This window comes from Numida meleagris, chromosome 5, assembly GCF_002078875.1.
Source record: "Numida meleagris isolate 19003 breed g44 Domestic line chromosome 5, NumMel1.0, whole genome shotgun sequence".
NCBI classification, from domain to species: Eukaryota; Metazoa; Chordata; class Aves; order Galliformes; family Numididae; genus Numida; species Numida meleagris.
In genome coordinates this window covers 8,344,084-8,366,480 of record NC_034413.1, presented here as the reverse complement: position 1 = coordinate 8,366,480, position 22,397 = coordinate 8,344,084, and the positions used below count along the sequence as shown (strand labels likewise).

The window sequence follows — 22,397 nt, the reverse complement described above, 5'->3', positions numbered from 1 at the left end:
CCTCTCTGGAATCTCAGGATTGAGAACTGTGTCATGTCAGCACGGGATTGTCATCCTAATTGCCACGCATACACATACTTTTTATGCACCTCTACATGTCAGTGTCTGCTTATGCATCTGTGCACACTATACAGGTAAACATGAGTGTGTCCTTTCATGTCAAAAGTTCTCCACATGCAGTTTATGGATTGCTATCCACAAATATCCATATCTTTTGTGTATCATTCATATACAGCTGCATACCTGGACACACACACACACTTCACCTCTGTCCACTCTGAATTTGGCAAAATTAATCTACAGTTATTTTATCAGCAGTGATCCTTTGATGCCCAGGCAGAAGGTAGAGCACCACTGTATTTAAATACAATGAATACGTGTAAGTGTATATATGTATTTACGAACACATACAGAGTTCCTGCTCTGCAGCCCAGCCTCATGCAGCCTGAACAACATGTAAACAAATTTCTTATTTACAGAAGCCTTGAGCCACGCAACAGGAAACACGAGACAAACGAGGTGGTATTTAGGCAATGATATAACCTTTTTCTTTTTACATTTGTGTATTCATGCATGTATTTTACACATTCTTTTGATTTGCCCTTTTGTAGAGATATGATCACAACTTTGGGCTCTTGTCAACATACAAACTGTCTTCATGCAAAAATCAATGTGTTAGAGCCAATATAAGTGGCTGTAGATTTCTCGACTTTGCTTTATCATCTATTTTAGGTGCCAAGACATATTCAAAGTCAGTTCCTTGTCAAAAGATGGAAACAGAGGACAAAGCAGGAACAAAAATCTTCATGGAGTGTATCTCTTCTATATGGAAATGTGACTTTGACCACTGCTTGCATCAGGGTCAGGTTTTCACTTCAATACTGCTGAAAAGGACACTAGTGGATGGCTTTTTGCAACTGTTTTTTAATGTGAATATAGGATTAACACAGGATGTTTTCTTTAAGTTATGTGATCTAATCAAAATACTGTTAAAAGTAAAAACTGAAGCTGAGTGTCAGGGAAAACTGTCTGAAATTAAATTCATGAAGAAAGATAGCTTCTGAGAAACAACTTTCCCAAGAGTGTAATAATCTTCTGATTGTTGCATATGGCGCTAGAACCTTAATAAAGGTTCTGAAGTCTATGAGTCTCCAAATGAGGATAAGTAACTTTCTAGAAAAGCATAGCTTTCCAGGTTTTGCATAAAGTTTTCCTGCAGAAATTGTTTAATGTGTTTAGATATCTTCCTTTAGTTTAAACTATCTCTACAATTATTTTAGAAGCTGAAAAAGAACAAACAAAAAATCTCCTTTGTAGAATTCATGACTCAAACTAAAGCTACGACTAGAAGCAGAGCTTTGTGCGACCCCAAGCATGACATTATGGACATGCCACTTGTACTGACATAAAGTTTACAGTTGTATTTAGGTTGTTAAGAGGAAAAGTTTTTTTGCTTGCCACACTAAGTGGAGGTTCATGCCCAAAACTTCAGATACAAAACTCCTGTTTTGTCTTTTGCTATTTGTTTGTAAAAGCTTGCCAAGTGCATGACCCTCATTATGCACCTTGGTGTCATAATAACTGTGTGAGAACACCCTGCAAGTGCTTTGCTCCAAAGGAAGCTTCTGTGAGAAAGAGAAGCAAATACATGATGCTGTAATACTTTCAACAGACACTATTGAGAGCTCTATTTGAGGACTGATGTGTCAGCTGCTCATCAATGCAACCTTAGTGTCAAATACTTTGGGGAAGATTTCAGAGGAAAGGGAGAAAGAGAAAAAGCGTGGGAGTAAGAATAATGGGCCAAAATTATTTCCAGTGTAGATGTGCTGAAGCAAACTGTGGTTTCACTGAGGAGAAGTTTGCTCTGTTGTGTTCCAGGCTTCTCATTTAGGTTGATTACATGGCAACACAGAATTGATTTCTTGAGCTTAGGACAGTTGGCAAACTTGACTAGACTTAAAATGAACCTCTTTGATTCTGTCTACAAAATTAGAGCAGATTTGATAAAGTAAAGATGTATCCTTTGAAGTATTCCCTATCAACATAAGTGCTAAGAACACTTGAGCGAAGGAATTTTAACAGTTTTGAAAGCAGTAGCAAAAGAACTTCAATAAGGATTGCAGCTAAGGGCATGCCCACAAGGCACTATACTAACTGTATCTATCCTGCAGGCAATAAGCAATTGCTAAAGATTCCAGACTTTTTAAAGTTCATAGTTCATCTCATAAAAACTTTACATGTAACTTATGATAGGATTTTGCTGGATGGGTTTGGCTTCCGCTACATGACTGCAGAAGGAGGAGTCTGTAAGTTGATCTGCATATAAGGACATGAAGGAACTTTCCTTTTCTCTTGTAGCGAATGATGACTGATGATAGGTCAATCTTGCAAGGTGCACAAGTGTGCTCATGTCCTGTTATATTAGGTGTTACACTCATGAAGGTGATACACTTCCTCCAGGCACTTCAGCAGATCAAGAAAAACACCAGCCCAAATGCTTTGTTGATCTAAGATCACATCACAGAAGAAAATAGGGCTGTCCTTCACACTATGGATTTGTTATGGGTGCTAGATTTCAGGTACCCATGCTGTCGTAAGTTATTTTCCCTTGAGCAGGGAAACACTATAAAGGACAAACAACAATTTAATGGTAATTTCAGTTAGACCAGATATCTACTTGGCAACTCTGATTCTGCTGGCCCATCAACAACAATGCTACCACTGCTGTGGGCAGTGTGTGTGTTGGGTAACCCATTATGGCCTTGAAAATCTACCATTAGCAAGGCAGAGCACAAAGGAAGGAAAGAACAGATCTGGGCAGAAATGAGAAGAAAACCAAAAAGGACGTTTTGAACTGCAAAGTTGCAGACACTAGGAAGTGAGTCACAAAACAACTTGGATATTTAATTTGGGAAGTAGAGGATATTTAATTAAAAAGCTTTTACTTTTCTATGTGGATTTCATACTGGTGGTACTCGACAGATTTCAGTGTGACCACAGCAAATTAGTGGAAGCCACAGTTATGGAAATACAGATTCTTAAACATGATCATGTCACTGTGGCTTAAGGAACTACTGCGTGTCAGCTGAGCTGTGGGAATTGACATGTGTGTGCCCTTAGCTGGCCACAAGCACGAGTCTGTGAGTCAGTGTAAATATCTTTCAGTAACATTTAAGCAAGCATCTTTCAGCTCATACTTGCAGTGGGTGAAGGATATGTACAGTTAGTTGTTGGTGATCACCTGATGAATAGAAAGGAATCATTACACTGCAGTAACTCAAAAATGTCTGACTCCTTAAACTAAAAATGGGAGAAATGTGTGTGATGTTTTAGATCACCTAGTATTTTTTCCCGAAGTCATGTGGTTCCCAAATTCCCTTCACAGTTCTTCCCCAAATCTGCTATGAAGGCATTACTTCTACAGTGACACAGAAAGTAAGAGAATTAAAAGAGGCTGAGAGCAGAGAGTAGCTGAAATGGTTTCAAGGATAACAAAGTGTGAACGCATGCTCTCCCCATGAGCCTGATCCAAAGGCAATGGACTCACTAGGGTAGTTTTCTCTGTTGACTTCAAGACATTTGGAATCATACCCAGCTTCTCATGGTTTAATGAAGAAAATGTAGGCCAGGAAAACATTTTCCTCAGACTTATCATTTTTCCTAGATGGTAAGAGGTGCCTTATAAATGCCCACAAGAATAATTTGTAATGGAAATTAATAATTTTTGACCTTTATGATTTAACTACATGAAACTTTACCTTTCTCAATGCTGAAGCTTTGCTACTGATTAGGTATCACTCTGAATTCACTGAAAGGTAATAAAAACTGGCTGATTAGACAACCCCAGGCACTGCATCTTAAAGAGTTATTAAACAATCATTATAGATAGAAACAGCTACAACTGGCTTCTGTTGAAACACTGCTTATTATTATATAATCCTTTTTCAAGTCAAAATGAATGCATAATCAAAGCACAAAGCAAGCAGTTTGAAAGTTCTGAGCTGGCTGTGCAAAGCTATAATGCATCAACGAACCTCTGAATTAGTGCTCAAAACAGTAGATGATGATAGATGTACGGCAGAAAAAGAAATGGAGGAAAAAGATGGATTCACAGGCATAGTCAAACTAAGAGCTTCTTCCGAAATCATTTCATGTAGAGCCCTACAGGAAACCATGGCCTTTACAGCTTTCACCCAGAGGTGTTTGGGGTTAAGAAGAAAAGTTGAGTGCATTTCTGTTGTGTCACATGTCTATTATAGACATTGCCATTTGCAAGGAGTCACATTAAACTTTGCAGCTGAAGACGTACAAACTTTGAGATTAATCTGGTTCAGAAACACTGTGAATTGATCCTTGCCCAATAACATTTCAGCTTTTAACAGACTCCTTAATGAAAATTCATAAGATCCTCTCCAGATAAATAAGGATACATTCTGATCTTTATTGTACTGGTATGAATTTGGAGCAACTTTGTTGAAACTAGTGGAATTGCTCTGGATTTACTAATAGCATAAATAAGAACAAAATGAAAATGAGAGACTTTAAGAAGACTTAAGCCATCAATTCAGCTTTCTCAATTGAGAAGGTTGCTTATTAAGTTTATAGTACAAAATTTCTGTCTTCTTCCCTCTTTATAATAACATCTTTTTTAACAGTTCTTACTAAATCTGCATGAAATGAACTGCATGAAATAAATGATCAGGATGTTTAAGTTTCCACCCTGTACCACCTGCAAATTACAGGCCAGATCCATTTGCTTGATTGAGGCAAGTAAGAGTCATTACCACATAGGTCAGCTGATTTTTCCCTTCTTAAACACCTGCAAATGCAAGTCACCTGGGACTTTGAACCTATTAAGGTTCTCATAATTGAGACAAGGGTAAAATAGTTTGTAAAATGGTACATGAACAGAAAGATGAGAGGGGGAGAGAGAAAGACACTCTGGTTGGATGACAGGAAATCATATAACCATATTTGCAACTGAGCTTTGGGAGCATGGTCTTTATAATGGGGTTAGCTAATCTAGATAGTAATAAGGATAGGAAAGTCAGCAATCATAATCATATTTAATGGATTCCAGATGGAGAAGTATAATTGTTCTCATTATCATTGTGAAAACTCCAAGGAAATACAATCCCAAGATACTTTACCTTGACAAGCAACGAGGAACAATATTGACATCAAGCCATGGGTTTTGTAGGTAAAGTTGTCAATTATTTCCTTTTTGTAGTATTCCCTTCTAACGTAATGGTTTCATTAACCTAAGACATTTTGATGTGTGTATAAAAGCAATGTTAATGAAATGCCTGCTTAATTGACTGTGCATCTCTATACCATATGATGTGGTAACTTTCTAAATATGTTGTGGAATTAAAAAAAAAACCAACACCAAAAGCCCTGTATATCGTGAGACTTTTCCTTTGTAATGTGGTTACAATGAAATACAACTGTAAGTGCAGGCCTTTTTGGGTGCAGCTGTTCTTTTTGTTTGGCTTGATAATTGGAACCAGTCCCATGGGCCTATTTGATGTTATCTCTTGTTTAAAACTAAACTGTCAAAGCTTATCCCCCCTGTGTACTCATCAGGGAGTAGTTCTGGAGAAACTTTCTTCTTAAGTATTTTTAACCCCTCCTCCCTGCACGCATTCTCTTAACTGAACCAGGGCAGTTATGAAATGATGTCTTCACAGGAACATTTGTACAGCAAAATATTTCTTTGTGGAAAATTGAGCCTTTTCATGTTATATGGCTTTGTAAGAGGGGCCTAAAACAAAATGATCCCACAGCAGAAGTCAGATGATCAGGGTGTGCTCTCTGAGTTTTATGACAATTTACTGTATCTATAAAGGGTGTCCTGTGCAGCATCCCCCTGGCATGAGAGGAGAGCAGGGTGTGAGACAGAGACACAGATGTCTCCCACAGTATGAACGAAGTTTTGATCCAGCAACAGCAGAGCTGTGTTTCCACGCAAGAGTGACTTTAATGTGCCTGATCCCAAGCTAATGCATTCAGGCAGCGTTGTTCTGTGGAGAGCTACCAGTTGGGGTGACATTATCTCAGACATTTCTGTAAGCGTAGGTATGCCCTGCACTTTGTGTTATTAAGATGTAACCTCAGAATATTAAGATTTGCTTCTGGAGGGGTTAGATTCTGAGCTTTGGTTTAGTCCTCTGAATGGCAGATGGTAGCAAGGAGCATGCCTCCTGCAGTCAGGTGAAGAGATATTTTTGTTTTGCTTCACATCTTTCATTTTCTTTTGCAGTTATTGTCTTTGCAGTTACAGAATTGAGACAACTCAGATGTGTGACCTCAGAATAGACAGAACACAAGGCAACAGCACAAAGCTGTGCCAGAGGAGGCTCAATAATGTGCTTTAACTTTTCTCTAAATTGATCAAGCAGTTGGACTAAGTGATCTTCGAAGATCCCTCTCAACTGAACTTTTCTATCCTGTGTATATATTTCTATATTGAAGAAACTAAAGAGGGACAAAAGTTACTGGCTTTTTGAGGTAGTGATAATCACACACATTAGTGCACCCAGGAAGAAGCTTTATCCCAGGCTCTCTCAGAACATGAGAACTGCAGAGACCAGACACTAGGTGAAGGACTGACGCACAGAGCACTGACAGGCTTTCCCCGTGTTTCTGTGGGCTCTTACATGTCCCTTGCCACATGTTGCTTTTCTTGAATTGCTGATGTGCAAAGTAAGAGAACCTTTCAGTTATTACCCAAAGCCATTTTTGTAAAAGAATAGCACGGTGATGTTTTGTTTCTCCTACAGATGCCATGTTTACCCTGTAGAGATGGGGTGGTTTCTACAGTGATTGCAAGTTGTGTGCTGGTACTAGGTTTTCCTTTGTATTGTGCACAGAGTCCTTCTAATAAGGACAGAACATCTGATGCAGGATGAGATCTTATCTCTTGGCCATTGTAGCATTAAGTCTTTCCTCTAACTGAGATCTCTTTGTCGCTCCTGCTCCTTCTAGTCTTTAAGACCAAATGCATCACCTTCCACAAATGACCATCTGTTTGTGTCCTACAGACTTGTGTCTATAGATCCCTTGGAAGGGGATTCCCCTGGAAGATCCCTTCTGAGTAAAAGAAGTAAAAGCTGCTGATAAGTGTACAAACAGCAAATGAGTTCCTATCTTGTGCAGCACTCAACACAGCTAAGGTGCTTCTGGCAAGCAATCTCATTGCAGTGCACACTAGAGAGTGCACTGATGGGAACACCTAAGCACAGGCTGTAGCCTGCAGGTTGATTAAGGGCCCCAGGAGAGTAAAGGTGCTTGTGGTGCCCATTCATGGAAGAGCATTGGCCAACTTCTGGTCCCTCTTTCTATCCCAAACCAGTCTCCACAGAGCTGTCAATTGTTAGATGGGGAATGATTCTTATGTCCCTTGAGGGATGCCAGGACTCAGTACTTTCCAGATAAATATAAGTTTCTATTTAAAACCAGTACTACTGGGACTAGATGTAAGAAGGGCTGGAAAAAGTCAGTTCTAAAAATACAGGAAATAGCTATATGGTTACAGAAGTGAATTTCCAGCTGTGGGTAATCATATAACTCACATATTAACAATGAGAATCCACTGTGTAAGGGGGAAGCACAACAATTCACATAAGCTTGAAAGACAATGGGCCAATTTCTGATCAGACTGTGGAAAAGGAAGGAGCAGAGAGAATGTATGGAGGGCAGAACAAATAGGGGAGTGGTGCTTTGTTACTGAACAGTGAAGTGAAGAAGGCAATTCAAGAAAGGTTGGTAAGAGCAAAGGGAAACATTCATTTGCATTTAGGAGGCACTGCGTGCAAAGATGAGGTTAAGAGCATGGAGCTGAAACAGCCAGAAGGCCCTTTTGCTGGGCTGTCCCATTTATTCATAAATTCAGCTCATGAAGCAGAGCAGCTCCAGAAATAAATCCAGTATAATCTTTACAACACCTAGCATCCAAGGCTCTCCCAGCAATTCAGAACTATTTCTAATAGCAGACTGTCTCACAGCTGACAGAGAACCGATTATCCCACATGTTTTTTGACGGGAAAACTGAGGCATTCACCTTGTCAGTTACTGAAAGAGTAGAAACAGAACTCATCCGTCTTTGCTCTATTTTCATAAATTTTAATTAGTCATCCGAACTTCCATTTCCTGTCAGGCCTTTTAGCTGCAAAGACCCTATCTCACAGAGTTTTTCTGGCAGGTTTCTGGAAAAGTTCATTTTGTCATTTTTTTCTTGTCCTTGGTCCTGCTGTAGAGATCTTCAGTCTTCCCTTTTTCTTCCTATGGGCCTCTCCAGTGTCTATTCCTTTAAAATCCTTTCCTAGTAATTGTCACTGTTATTCTAAGCAATAGTAGATGGTTTTGATCTGTGGAGCTATGTAAAAACTGTGTTCTCAACCTGTCTCTCTATCTGATTTTATTCTTCAGCATTAGAGCTTAATTCTCATGGGCTTCATCGGAACAGTTGCTTTTGTATAGTGGGACTAATTTTAACCAATCATCCAATTGTCAAGGGGTTACTCCTCTCATTTCAAGGCGGCTTCTTTATAGTATTCTCTTTGGTTCCCCCCCACACTTTATAGCAGAGGTTGTGCAATAACACTACAGAAGTGTAGTTATTGCTGGAAGGCTTTTTAGGCTCTATCATGGATTTCTCCCTAGAGGAGGGGGGTATATTTGTCTTAATAGAATCATTGTGGCTCATTTCAGTGGTGCAGGCTGCTCTCAGGACTTTCTGCTGCAACTAGAGGTTTACTCTTCCATGGGAAGCAGAATTTTTTCTTCTACTAATCTGTAAGCTCAAGTAAATCAGACAGTGTTAGCCACTGACAAATCCGCAGTAAGTCAATGGAAGCACCTTACATGTTTATGGGAAAAATAATCCCCCCAAAGTCAGCCAGTTATGTCTGCAATTAGTAACTCCTTCTTCCACTCCACTTTCTGTAATCCTGTCATTACAGAGCATTGCAAAAGCTGTTGCATAGTGTCACCTAATCCACAGGAACAATGAACAAAAAAAATCTGCATGGGAAAAATCCTCTCCCTCTCCTTTCCATTCTTTGTGTCATAGAGTCTCCAGAGATGTACATCTGATTACATCTCATATTCTGCAAGGACTGCCTGCAGATAGTTGTCATACTTACAGAATTACTTGATTCTCATCATAGTTAAAATAGTTGGTGTTGTGCAAATATAAAACAAACAACAAATATTTTATAGTTTCATTTTTTTGTAACTTTTTTGTACAAACCTGTAGGCTGTTCCAATCTCCTGCTTTTATGCACTACAGTAAGATGCTGAAATATAATTGCAGTCTTCAAATAAAGCAATTCCAGTGTTTTTATCATTGAAGAAAGAAAAATAACTTCCACAACAAAATGGCAACTTAATTTTTACTTCCACTGTTTCTCTAATATTTGTGCCTGACAGATAATATGCTGGGAAACATACCATCACATTCTATTTTTAGACAGAGGGAAAAATCCAAAATATAGATGAATAGAGCAATTACTCTATATATTTTTGCTAAATCATGTTTCTTGTTTGGTTTTGTTTTCTAAGGAAGAGCTGTGTTGCTGTTTATGCTTCACTGTTGGATGACTCTCTAAGAACTGAAGAGGAGCAATCAGGCTTAAAGCTCAACCCTTTGGATGCTATTGGCTGCCCATCAGCACTGCAAATTTTGGGTACTCTAGGTACCCAAACAGAAAGGTAAGAACTGAACACTAGCTTTTGCCTTTTCTACATTTTGTCCTCCCACTTAAACATCTTCCTACATTGAACAAACAGCTCCACTTCCAGAGCTGCATACTCCAGTTTCTCAAAAAGAAGGGGGTCAAGCTTGTCCCCACCAGTTCTTTAATTTTTCTCATTGCTTTTGGAGCTGCAGGCTTGAATCAGTCCTTATTTTCAGGGTTTTCGGTACCTGTAACTGCAGTCGGGGAAGGTTGGACTCAGTGGATTTCAGGCTTTTGGGGCTGAAGGCAGTGTGCCCACGGCTGCAAAGCCTGGCAAGGAACCCCACAGCCAGCAGCCCTGGATGGAAGCGGGAGCATGTTTATGCCTTCAAAAGCCAGCAAAGGGAGCCTTAGTGGGCCCTGTTGCCTTGATGTGGAGTCTAGCTTGAAAAAGCAACATTGTTTATTAGTTTAAAGGGGCAGCAGCTAAGGGCCTGGGCAGAGAAGGTAGGCCACGCATGCACAAACAAAAGTCAGAATTGAGAAGCAGGCTGTGGCAGGGCACCAAACTGAGCTCACTTGCCAGGTTTATTTGGCTTTGCCTGCTCATTTTCCACTTTTTACAAATACTACTTTCTCCCATTTCGCTGTGTGAAAGAGGTGCACACAGAGAGGGGCAGTGGCCCAGCAGGGGGAGGGGCACAGTGAGTGGCCGTGAGCACCGCGTGGGCACACCATGTCCCCTCTCCCTGTGCTCTTGTGTATGACCACATTTTCAAACTTGCTGCCAGGTCGTATCACCTTGAGTGCTACTTGTAGAAAGAAATAATTAAAACAAAACAGCTAGTGAGATGGAAGTGATGGGTTTTAATCCAGAATTGTGCCTCCGAAGCAGAAGGGTGGGAGTTTTGCTTGGGCTCAGTTTTGTTTGGACTCCAGGGAAAGCTAAAGTGACCGTAGTGAAGATGAAAATAGTTTCTGCAGCCAGCAGTGGGGCTCAGGCTGAGTGGCCTGAACAAGAAGGGGCGACAGTAGGGTCTGAGGTTGTCCTCTGGAGGCCCCTGTCTTCTATCCATGCAGACACTAGCTTTCAAGGGATAAGAGGAAAGCTGGAGAAAAGTGCTGGTGTAAACGAGGCCTTAAGGTTGCTCAGAGACATGTTAATGCCTGTTATGTATCTGGTGTGTTAGCAGGATGTTTTGTTGGATCTGTTGAGGTGCACCGATAAAATCTGTGCTTAGGGACTTTTAAAGAAAGTTGCTTGTTGACCCAACAGACCACAATGAGACTTTTGGCTGTATTTACAGAGGCAAACGATTATTCAGAGACTCCTAAATGTGTATACGATGTAGCTACCAGGAATGCACATGAGGGCTCTGCATACACCTCAAAACTGCAATGTGGGGCAAAATGTGTAGGAACCCAGACATGTGCGTCACTGCTGGCATGGAAAATATTGCAGATGGATGTGTTGGTGTGTTGCCAATGCCTGCCTGACCCAGCATATAGGCTGGACAGTCCTAGAATTATAGAATGGCTCAGGTTGGAAGGGACCTTAAAGATCATCAAGCTTCAACCCTCTGCCTTGGCCTGGTTGCCCCCTAGCAGATCAAGCTGCCCAAGGCCCCATCCAGCCTGGCCTTCAGCACCTCCATGGATGGGGCATCTGTGGCTGTCTTTGAACGTGGTCATGCAGAAGAGCACACTGAGAGATGCCCCAAGGTGCACCTTGTTGGCACTGGTGCAGCCCATACCTCTCACCTGAACAAGAATTTGAATGTTCTGAGGAAGGACAGTGCCAGGGCAACCTGGTCCTTCATGTGAGAGCAGCCACACATGAGCAGCATTCCCTCCACGACTGCTGGACTAGACTTTGAATGAACTGAAGGCAAAGAGGGGTATTAGTCTGAAGGGTTTTTATTTATTTTTGTTTGTTTTTAATTTGTTTTCAATTATTACTCATAGTAAGCACTCAGAAGCCAGTTCAAGAGCCATACTTGAGCTGCAGCTTGGCCTTTCCTGTCTTTTCTGGTTCTGTTGTGCAGAGCAGATTAGAGGTTAAAGCAGGTCAAATATAACATTTGCCTGTGCTGTATTTTCGTTGTTGTTGTTGCTTTTCCAGTTGTGTGTTTTTCCAGTACTGACTGGATCTGACCAAGTGCAGAGAATAATTGTAAAGCTGAAATGAAACGGAAATCATCCAGGAGGCAAAAAGGCTTGCAAAAGCTGCTAAAACCAAATGAATCCCTCTCAAAGGAGCCTAAAGCATGTAAGATAATGCAGGAAACATTAACATAATATTATCTTAACCTTGTAGATAAGATTATCTGATGCGTGAAAATGGTCATCTTTTGTATTGATTCTACCGTGCCATGCAGCAGTTCTTAGGAAAATGAATGGGTCATTAAATGTTCATTACTTGATAGGCTCTAAAGCAGAAAAGATGTATTAGCAAATGAATTAACTGCTTTGTTACAGTTTGAATATATCATTAATGTGTATGTTTTTCTCACACAAGAAGTGAATTGTATGCATCTGCAGGGCAGCAGTGTCTGTAAGCTGCTGCAGAGCAATATTTACTTAATACTTGAGGGACATTTACACTTCTAGAAAATTCAAGTAAGCGTCGGTCATTTATATGATAAGTGAGGATGGAGAATTTGGTGCATTATTTATCCATTAATGATACTGTCATAGGATTGTTATACCGAATGTGATAAGGATGCCCCAATACTCTCATGGTGATGTGCTCGCTGTAGTAGTGCTGCCTCAGCCATGCCTCTGCCTGTGGGGAGCACTGGGGATACCCAAATGAAACTTAAGGAGATGCCCATGCTAGCACAGAAACAGCATCTGAAATGCTTCATTTCCCCAGGCATATGGCTGTGGGAGGTGCAGCCCCTTGGAGCAGTGGCACTCATGAGCAATGGCCCCACTGTCCCTATGGGGCAGGGACAGCTGGACGCATTTTCAGGTTTAGCCACTGCCAATGCAGGCAGCAGAACTGTGGCTGTTTCGGTGCAGCCTTTGGACTTTTCCCTTTCCTGCAGCCCACGGCTGACCCTTGTGAGAGCTGCCGGGCAGAGCCTGCTTCCAGCAGCTGAGGGACTTGAAACACAGCATCACCTAAACCTTGCTCAGGGCTGCCCAGTAGAGAGAATGTTAGATACACATTGCCTGAAACAACAACCTGGTGCTGCAGCAAGAATGCCACAGGCTTTTCTTGCCCCATCTACAGGATTGCTCCCACCAGTGCTGGTGGCAGAGAATGTTTTTTTTTCTCTTTCTTTTAAAAGCCAATAAGCCTTATAATTGCATTTGAAGCTGCTTTTCAAAGCCATTTGTGTCCACGCCTGCTATGACTTTAAGCGATATTATAAACATATTAACCAATTATGTGACATACTACCCAGAGGGACATTCAAGAGCATGGTTTCAACTCACACAATTGTTAGCAAAATCCCAGGCTGCAAAGCTGGATAGCAAAACTGTGCCAGGAAACCTCTGCTGATGGTTCTGAGCACAGCACAGCTGTGAGTGCAGCTCAAGCTGTAGCTTGGACGGGGCCTCAGAGACTAATAGCTCTGGTTAGAGCCAGACATTGTGCAGTCAAGAGCTGAGCAAAACTCTGCTTTGTATCTCACTCCTAACCTGCAACACCACCTGCTGTTTCAATGCACGGTCTCTCGACAGCAGATTCCTCTCTCTCTGCTCGGTGCTACAGATACGCTGAGAGAGGCAAAGTGACTTTGTCCGCTACCCCCAAGTAGAACTTCCTTAGCAAATGCGAATAAGAGTGTTAAGTGAAAAACTGGTAGGTCTGGAAAACAAACTCAGAAAAGAAATGTATTAAATGATTGCTTCTTTCTTTTCTCCATTCCCTTCTTTTTCTCTATCCTCGTTCAGATTTGTTAAGTGCTAAGCAGAACCCTGGGGCTCCTGCTAGCTCCCTACAGGGAGGCTTTACTAACATTACTCCTTACCTCTGGAGTAAATTGAGGTGGCAACCCCAGTTTTTAAGCCTTTTTCCAAAGGAAGCTCTTGTATCCCCCTAATATCTCCAACTCCCGACTTTTCCTTCCCTTCGTTCCTGCTGTGCATCCATGTGCTCCTTCAGGAGAAGCTGTACCTCTGCAATCCCTCAGCTTGTCTGGAGCAGGTAGATGGTGAGCAGAGCTCTGGCTCCATGCCTTACTCTGCAATGCACGGCTAAAGAAGCAGGAATGGCAGTTGGGGCAGACCAAGGTGGTATTTTCATCTCACCCTGCTCCAGCAGTCAGTGGCGGTCCCTTTGTGGGCCAGCCAACAGTCAGCAGGGAACTCCATCCCAAATGAGCATCCCCATGCCTTATGCCTTCACCGTTCTGCTCCTGGGGTGATACCATTTATGGACTTTTCTCAGGACATGGTCTACCATCTCAGCCAAGTGCTAAATAAGTAACAGAATGATGATTTCATTCTTCTGTTTAATTTAGGTTTCACAATCTGCAAGAATATCACCCTGAGCCTTCTCTCCCCACTTCCCAAGCTGCTTTTTATTGCTCTCCCATCACTTTTGCTCCGTGAAGTTGGGTGATGATCCTGCAGGAATAAAAGAGCTCTGCACCCATGCAAAGCCCATTTTCTTGGCAGTCTCAAGGGCTAAGCTGTTTGTCCACATTCAGCATTAGATTTACAGGGGGACAAGAGGAGCTGTGTTTTACAAAACAATGTTTTCACCAGAAGTCTGAGGAGTTTCCAACTTTGGGCTTTATTTGTATTTTAAATTTAGCATTTGCAGATGTTTTATAGGCATCCAACTATTTCAACAAAATGATCACTTGACAATATTATATTGCTGAGCCTTGAACTCTGTCCAGCTTGCTTTGTTTACAGAAGACCACCTGCAGCCATGGTATATTTTGTGACCTTCTATGGCGAAACAAAATTGTGAGTAGAGGAACATTACTCAGGTCTTTTTCAGTTCATGAATGAAGCCCACTACAACATGTACAGCAGGGTATTAGGAGGAGATGAATTAATCATGACATGCTAAGAGAACGAAGTGCTTGCCATTCATTTAACAGTCAATCAAGTATCTGAGAAACTACAGGCCCCTCTGTGGTATGGGAGCACACGACTCTGTCCCGGTCCTACCAGCAGTGACTCAGTGGTGGGAGGCATAATGTCATGGGTTATTCCTGTTCATTTGGCCTATTGCAAATTTCCATGAAACACCAATGGAGGAAAAAAGGGCCCACTCCTGGGATGAGCAAGGGTGAGCTGTGCCTTGCCAAATGCTACGTGTAATGTCAGTATGCAAGTACATCTGCCCACCTTATGTTCCTCTACCTTTGTGCAGAAATTGAACACTGGCAAGGAGGCAGGGCGCTGCAGAAAAAAAAAAGGGAAAAAAAGAAAAAAGGGAATTAAGCAGAAACATTTATCACAATTTCAAGGAAAATGTCCTTCCTGTGAGCGTACCAAACTGCCATGTAACAGAAGTACAAGGTGAAACGTTAAGTGCCAGTATTTCTTAGCCAACAATGTGTGACCTTGTTTCTGAGCAGCTGAACTATGGGTAGAGTCGAAGTGGCTCTTTTGCTGTCAGGACCTCTGTAGGAGGTGACTACATTCAGAAGCAGCCAAAAATATTAGAACTGGTAAAACATCAGGCTGCATATCTTGCTGCATCTGGCCAGTGCAAACAGTTTACTTCTGTTAAAGTTCATGAAGAGAAATGGAAGAAGTATTTGATTACAATTTGTTCACAATGAGAATTTATCCAGCAGCTATAGTTTTGGATTGTTATTGTTCAGGTAAAACAGATTATACCCAACCTAAATTATTGGGGTTGGACTTGATGATCTCTTGAGGTTCCCAGCAATTCTGTGATTCTCCAATTATGATTTTCAGTTCATAATTACTGGGAAAAAAAAAAAAAAAAGCCCAGGCTGGTTAGCACACTTTAATGTGAGGGAATGCTAAAACCATTTATCACAATTTCCACTCTGCTTTAGAGGGATGCTTGATAGGCCTGTAAACGGAAACCACAGCAGTTTGTTCACTTTTCGTGAGAATACAGGATGTCATCCTTACTGCATGTCTAGTCTTCACTCCTTCAGCACAGTATTGGCCCTGGATTCTGCAGCCCTTATGGATATGAACAGCTACACAAAAGGCATCCATATCGGTGGGATTGGAGCAGAACGTCCCACAGGATTGTTCACAAAGAGAGCTGTTTGCTGTGGAACATGGTGAGAACAGCTCTTGCCCTGGCTTTTGCTGAGGACTAACTGCTAGCAACATGCAGCCACGACGTCTGGGTCCGGCTGGAGAATGTGTCCCCTGGTGTTTTCTTCCAGTCATTCACACAGCAGTGTGAAGCACAAGAGACCTGTACTCTCTTCAGCCACACTTTGTGTGCCAAGGAGCTTAGATAAAGGCTTAGAAGGGAGCTGAAATGTATCTCCAGGCCTTGAGGGCGTTTTAATTCTGAATCTCAGCTGCAGGAATGCCTTGGGTACTACGCAGAGAGTCCGGACTGAGTTAATTGGGTGGCTGGACGTGGCTTTGCAGCACAGCACGTGCCAGTGCCACCCCGTCTTCCTTGGGAAAATCACTGCTCCCCAGTCCACCAGGCTTTCTCACCTGAAATGATCATTTCTGTAATTCATGATGTCAGATTATTCTTTCCTCGCTCCTTTTACAATTATCTTTCTTCCGCCCTTTTCCTTTCCTTTGTCATCTTGCCCTGGAAATGGGCCTTGATTGTTTCAGTTACACAATCTAAACAGAGATGAGCTGCAGCCATATCTCGGGTCTTGGGCTAATTAATGACACAGTAGCACAGTTTCCCTGAAGAAAAGTCTGTCACATTCCCCAGGTTCACGTTAGCCTTCGTACAATTTGAGAAGCGACAAAGCACTACGCCAAACCTGCCTCTCCATCTCTGGTGTTTCCCATTTAATATGTTTCTCCTTCCTCTCTAAACTCTTTTCTCTGTCTTTCAGCAAGTGTGAAACAATTTCCTCTTTTCACAGGGGCCTAGTGGCAAGCAGATTAATGAACCCTTAACACAACATGGAACACCGCTGCCAAAAAATGTATGAAATGCATTCAGCAGTCCCCACAGTGCTCTGTGTGAAGGACAATTACTGAAAACAAAAGCTGCAGAGCAGTTCCCTTATGTTTCCAGCAGTCTGAAGGGCTTGGATCAGGCCTAGGGAACTGCAGAAATGACCCTGGCTTTTCTTTTAAGTTTAATTAGTCAGCACCAGGTATCTTTTATGACTTCAAATGTACCAGAAGTCAGCTCCAGTGATAGGAATCTGCATCCTCCTTCATTCCTGGTGCAAGTGCTCCCAAGTCCGTGATTTTACATCAGGGACAAATCTGACTTGCTCTGTCCCATGAAGTTAATGTGCTTCTGCTTGAGTTCTCTGTATTGTTCTGAACTGGAATGGAACGTTTTATATTTCAGAAGAGTTTTAAGGGGGAGATCCTTTGGTTTCTCACTGGCCTTTGTAGCTCCATGCTAACCCTACCCACTGACTCTGTATGCAATATTTGGAAAATAACTTTCTTTCTGTCTTCCTTTTCTTTTTTTTTTTTTTTTTCCCCTTCTTTAATGAGCCTTTGTTGGTCCAGCTTGCTCTCTTGGTCTCTTAACACACTTGTGTGTGGAACACTAACTCCTTGAAATGCGAAACAGATGGATGAAGTGTGGGACTCGGAGATATTTGTTTTGGAACAGCTCTGCACATCAGTGTCTGTGGAAGAATTTCCAGCAGCTGGGTCAGCCCGCTGAGAGTTCCCCAGTTTCAGCACAAAAGAGAATCCCCAAAAGAAGTTTTGGCGGTCCCTAGATCTCCCCTGGGGAGTTTTTGCAGCTCATGAAATGCAGACTTTGCACTCCCAGGTCGACATCTGGTACTTCCAAGTTCAAGTGCTAAAGGTGAAGTTATTTTATTGCGGGGAGCTTCAGGCATTTTGTTTGCTTGTTTGCAAAATGCTCAAGAAACAATGTGATTAAAAAAGCTTTATTAACAACTTTTTGCATTTCAACAGAGGCTTCCACCTTCAGAAATGAAATTATGCTTTGTAGCTGCTAACGACTGCAGCCTCCCAGGACTCCTGTGAAAAAGGCATAAGGCAGAGAAACACTTCTGTGAAAAAGAGTCACATTTAGTAGGTGGGGACACAGGAGGTGAAATCCAGGTCCCAGCTGAAGTCAAAGGGAAAATTCCCTTGATTTCAGTAGGGCCAGGATTCCACTGGCAGTGATTAGGAGGCTGCAGCCACAAATCCTTGCTCAGAATCTGGCCATTACATGGACAAGCAGTCCATTGTAGCTGTGCACTCGCATAAACAAGACTTAGTGGGAACGGGCTCCCAAACCTACCTTTTTATTTTCAAAGGTGGTCACTGATTTGGGATGCCTGGCTTGAGACACCTGAAAAGGCTTTTTCACTGTCAGGGAATTTTTGTGCTTGAAATCCATCTGAGTTGGAACCTAAATCAGCACCTCCAACAAGTCAATCTCAGTTTAGCAATCACTCTCCTAAAAATCTGCCTTTTTTATGTCATTGTGAAAGGCCAAGAATAACAGACTCAGGATTTGGGATTCCTAGTCCTCAGGGCTGTCCAAATTCTTTACATTTATCTTATATCTTGCAGATACTGGGAGTACCTCTGAGGATGGGCATCCTCATGTACCATGAGCGTTCCCCTACTGAGGTGGGTCTCCAGGCTGGCATGTGCCCCCAGAAACAAGTCACTGTGAAGCACCACAAGTAGAGGTGATCTGAGGCTTTTTAACTCTGCAAACAAGAACATACCATGCAGCCAGCATCCTCAGGCACTGCTGTCCCCACAGAGCTCCCAGACAATGAGAGGAGGTAACAAGGACCTGGGGGGATAGAGTTGGGCACAGGTGAGGATTGTTGGGACACATGAGGAGGGGAAGAATTCACAGTACTGCAGAGAGAGCAGAAGGATAGCACTGGGAGGGATATTTTCTTTCTTTCTTTCTATATTTTAGGCCCCACAACCCCTTCAAATCCCACCACTGCCAAGTTTAGACATTGAGTCCCTGGAGCATGTCCAAGAAGGGCAATGGAGCTGGTGTCTAGAGCACAAGTCTTCCGGGGAGCTGCTGAGGGGGACTGGGATTGTTTGGTCTGGAGAAGAGGAGGCTCAAAGGAGACCTTATGACTCTCTACAACTCCCTGAAAGGAGATGGTAGTGAGGTGGGTGGTGGTCTCTCTTCCCAGGTAACAGAGACAGGACAAGAGGTAATGGCTTTAAGTTGCACCAGGGGAGTTTCAGGTTGGATATTAGAAAAAATTTCTTCACAGAAAGAGTGGTATGGCATTGAAACAGCCTGCCCAGGGAGGTGGTGGAGTCACTATTCCTGAAGGCTTTCAAGAAAAGGTTGGATGTGGTACTGTGGGACATGGTTAGTGGGCATGGTGGGAATGAGTTGACAGTTGGACTAGATGACCTTACTGGTCTTTTCCAACCTTAATGATTCTGTGATTCTATAGAATCTGAACTCAGTTTGGCCTTAGTGGCTTCTAGTGGCTTCTGATCTGCAAGCCCAGCCAGCATAGGTTTGTGAAGGGCAGGTCCTGCTTGACCAACCTGATCTCCTTCTATGATCGAGTGACCCGCCTGGTGGATGAGAGAAAGGCTGTTGATGTGGTCTACCTAGACTTCAGCAAAGCCTTTGACACTGTCTCCCACAGTATTCTCCTGGAGAAACTGGCAGCCCGTGGCTTGGACAGGTACACTCTTTGCTGGGTAAGGAGCTAGCTGGAGGGCCGGGCCCAGAGAGTGGTGGTGAATGGAGTTAAATCCACCTGGCAACCGGTCACGAGTGGTGTTCCCCAGGGGTCAGTGCTCGGGCCTGTCCTCTTCAATATCTTTACTGATGACCTGGATGAGGGCATTGAGAGCACCCTCAGTAAGTTTGCAGACGACACCAAGCTGGCAGGAAGTGTCGATCTGCCTGGGGGTAGAGAGGCCCTACAGAGAGATCTGGACAGGCTGGATCTCTGGGCTGAAGCCAATGGGATGAGGTTCAACGAGACCAAGTGCCGGGTTCTGCACTTTGGCCGCAACAACCCCAGGCAATGCTACAGGCTTGGGGCAGAGTGGCTGGAAGGTTGTGTGGAGGAAACGGACCTGGGGGTATTGGTCAATGCTCGGCTGAGCATGAGCCAGCAAGTGTGCGCAGATGGCCAAGAAGGCCAATGGCATCCTGGCTTGGATCAGGAACAGTGTTGCCAGTAGGAGTAGGGAAGTCATTATTCCTCTGTACTCAGCCCTGGCGAGGCCCCACTTCGAGTACTGTGTCCAGTTTTGGGCCCCTCACTGCAAGAAAGACATTGAGGCCCTGGAGCGTGTTCAGAGGAGGGCGACGAAGCTGATGAGGGGTGTGGAGCACAGGCCTTATGAGGAGCGGCTGAGGAAGCTGGGATTGTTCAGTCTGGAGAAGAAGAGGCTCAGGGGAGACCTTATCGCTCTCTATAACTACCTGAAGGGAGGTTGTAGTGAGCTGGAGGTCAGCCTCTTCTCTCTTGTAACTTGTGACAGGATGAGGGGGAATGGCCTCAAGTTGCGCCAGGGGAGATTTAGGCTGGACATTAGGAAATACTACTTTTCTGAAAAAATGGTCAGGCGCTGGAATGGGCTGCCCAGGAAGGTGGTTGAATCACCGTCCCTGGAGGTGTTCAAGAAACATTTAGATATAGCGTTGAGAGACATGGTTTAGTGGGGTTATTGGTGGTAGGTGGATGGTTGGACTGGATGATCTTGTAGGTCTTTTCCAACCTAGCTAATTCTATGATTCTATGAAACCCAATGCCTAGCCTTCACATCGCAGAGAATACGCACCAAAAAGTGCAGAGACACCAGTGCCCCCAATACAGAGCTCAGCAGTGCACCTACAGGGCATGGAGACCTCTTGGGCAGGCACATATGGGCCCTGGGCTGGCTGAATCCCTGTTAGGACATGCAGCCAATGCTGCTGCACCTTAGGGTTTGGCAAAGGAGACAGTCTATGCGGTACACCAGGCTTAATCACACACCCTGCAGGCATCCAGCACAGCCCGAGGTCTGGCTGCTCAGGACCCTGCCATGTTCTCAGCAGAGCAGCAGCTTTGCCATCAGATCTTTCAGGCCCAAGGATGTGAGCAGGAAGCCTAGTGCCATACTTGCTGCCCTCCTCATTCTCCTGCCCAGCAGCCGCCTATTTCTAAAGCCGGTCGTGATATATGGTGCAAATTTACAGCACATCAGCTAGGCTGCAGTAACTCGTGCTCACGCTTGGCCCCATGAGGTAGCTGTGGTAAGCCCTTGCATTAAATATGAAGTAGCTTAACTGTCAAAGAGCAGGAGCTGAGCTGCCATGCATTTATTGTGGCTCGTGAGCTCAGACGGTTCCTGCAGAGCAGCTGACGCGCTGCAAATTTGCACCTTAGCATTTCTCATGGTGAGCTGCTCGTGTGGCTAAAGCCATGGAGAAGGCATGTGGGCTAAAGTGGAGGTATTGAAATTCAGTAGGGAAGCAGCTTGGGGGGCACTCACATTCACACATGCACACACACACTTATACATACATGTATCATTTTCTTTTCTGTGGGTTTCTACTTTCCAGGAGATTAAGATCAGCTGAACCAAAGCTGACAGTGATACTCTGCCAAAAGTGGCAAATTTTACCTGCTTGAGAGCTGAAGACGGACAAAAGTCAGATATTGGCTCTGGTATCTAGATCTCAGTGAATAGCTGTAGTTATTTCCCTAGCACCTTTATAGTAAGATATCAGAGGGCCTCACAAAGTATTACAGGCACATTTTACACATAAATGCGAGAGATTTAACAGTGTTGTCTTTAACTCAGACTGCAGCCTGGCCTAGCATTGTTGTAATTTTCTCAAGACCTCACAGAGGAGTAAGGTGGGAAAGGAATGTTTTCCTGAATGTGTCTACATTCCTCTATAGCCATCCATACCTGGAGCCAGAGCCCTGAAGGGAGCTGTGCTGAGTCACCCAGCTGGAGTCTCCTTTTCTTTTGGCATTTCAAAATCTAAGCAGGCTTCCTAAAGGAGGCACGCCTGGTCCAACACTGTGCTCCAGCAGCAATGGCCAGAGAGCTTTGTTCTGAGAGGCAAAGCGTGTGTTCTCACCACATTGTCTTTCATGGTCTTCTTGTGGAATCAGGTCAGTTATATTTTCATGGCCTAGTTCAGCCTCATGGAGGTGAGCCACATTTAATAGATGCTGTTCATCTTCTTGCCAGCTTCAAACTGGGCTGTTATTTATGATGTTAGACTCTAAACTTAAACTTATTTCTAAGTAACTCCAAAGAATGTGAGGCTTTTATTGGAGATGGAAAAAATCCTTGGATCAGAATCAGTTTGGTTTTGCTGCTTCTCTCTTTCTCTTCTAATATGGAAAGATAAGAAAACTTACTGATTTATTACTTACTCATTAAGCAAAGATTGAGTTGCTGGAGAGACAGGAGAATGACAGAGTCTTTTTGTGAAGCCTCTCTGAGGATGATGAATGTCAAGCACTTCACAGAGCCCAGACCTATCATTTTGTTCTCTCTTGGATGTTGTTGGTTTTCTATGCATTTACAAAAATAGTGGATTTGGTGTTTTCACAATGCATTCCTCTCTGATCACTATGAATATTGAGCCTGAGTTAGGGAAGCAGGCATGGATAAGAC

The 22,397-nt window shown here is 43.2% G+C and overlaps 1 long non-coding RNA gene across 15 annotated transcripts in view; it reads left to right on the top strand.

Moving 5' to 3' along the window:
• The window catches only part of LOC110399933, a 53,865-nt gene that overhangs the window by 9,815 nt on the left and 21,653 nt on the right, over positions 1 to 22,397 (top strand). For 7 of the 15 annotated variants that reach the window (XR_002439470.1, XR_002439475.1, XR_002439473.1 and 4 more), the window contains 3 exons: positions 733 to 5,203; positions 9,568 to 9,717; positions 18,342 to 18,913. This is a non-coding gene — a long non-coding RNA (uncharacterized LOC110399933). Of the gene's footprint in view, positions 1 to 732; positions 5,204 to 9,567; positions 9,718 to 11,805; positions 11,953 to 18,341; positions 18,914 to 22,397 lie in introns of all 15 variants that reach the window. The other 8 variants (XR_002439474.1, XR_002439465.1, XR_002439464.1 and 5 more) reach the window with 8 other exon arrangements.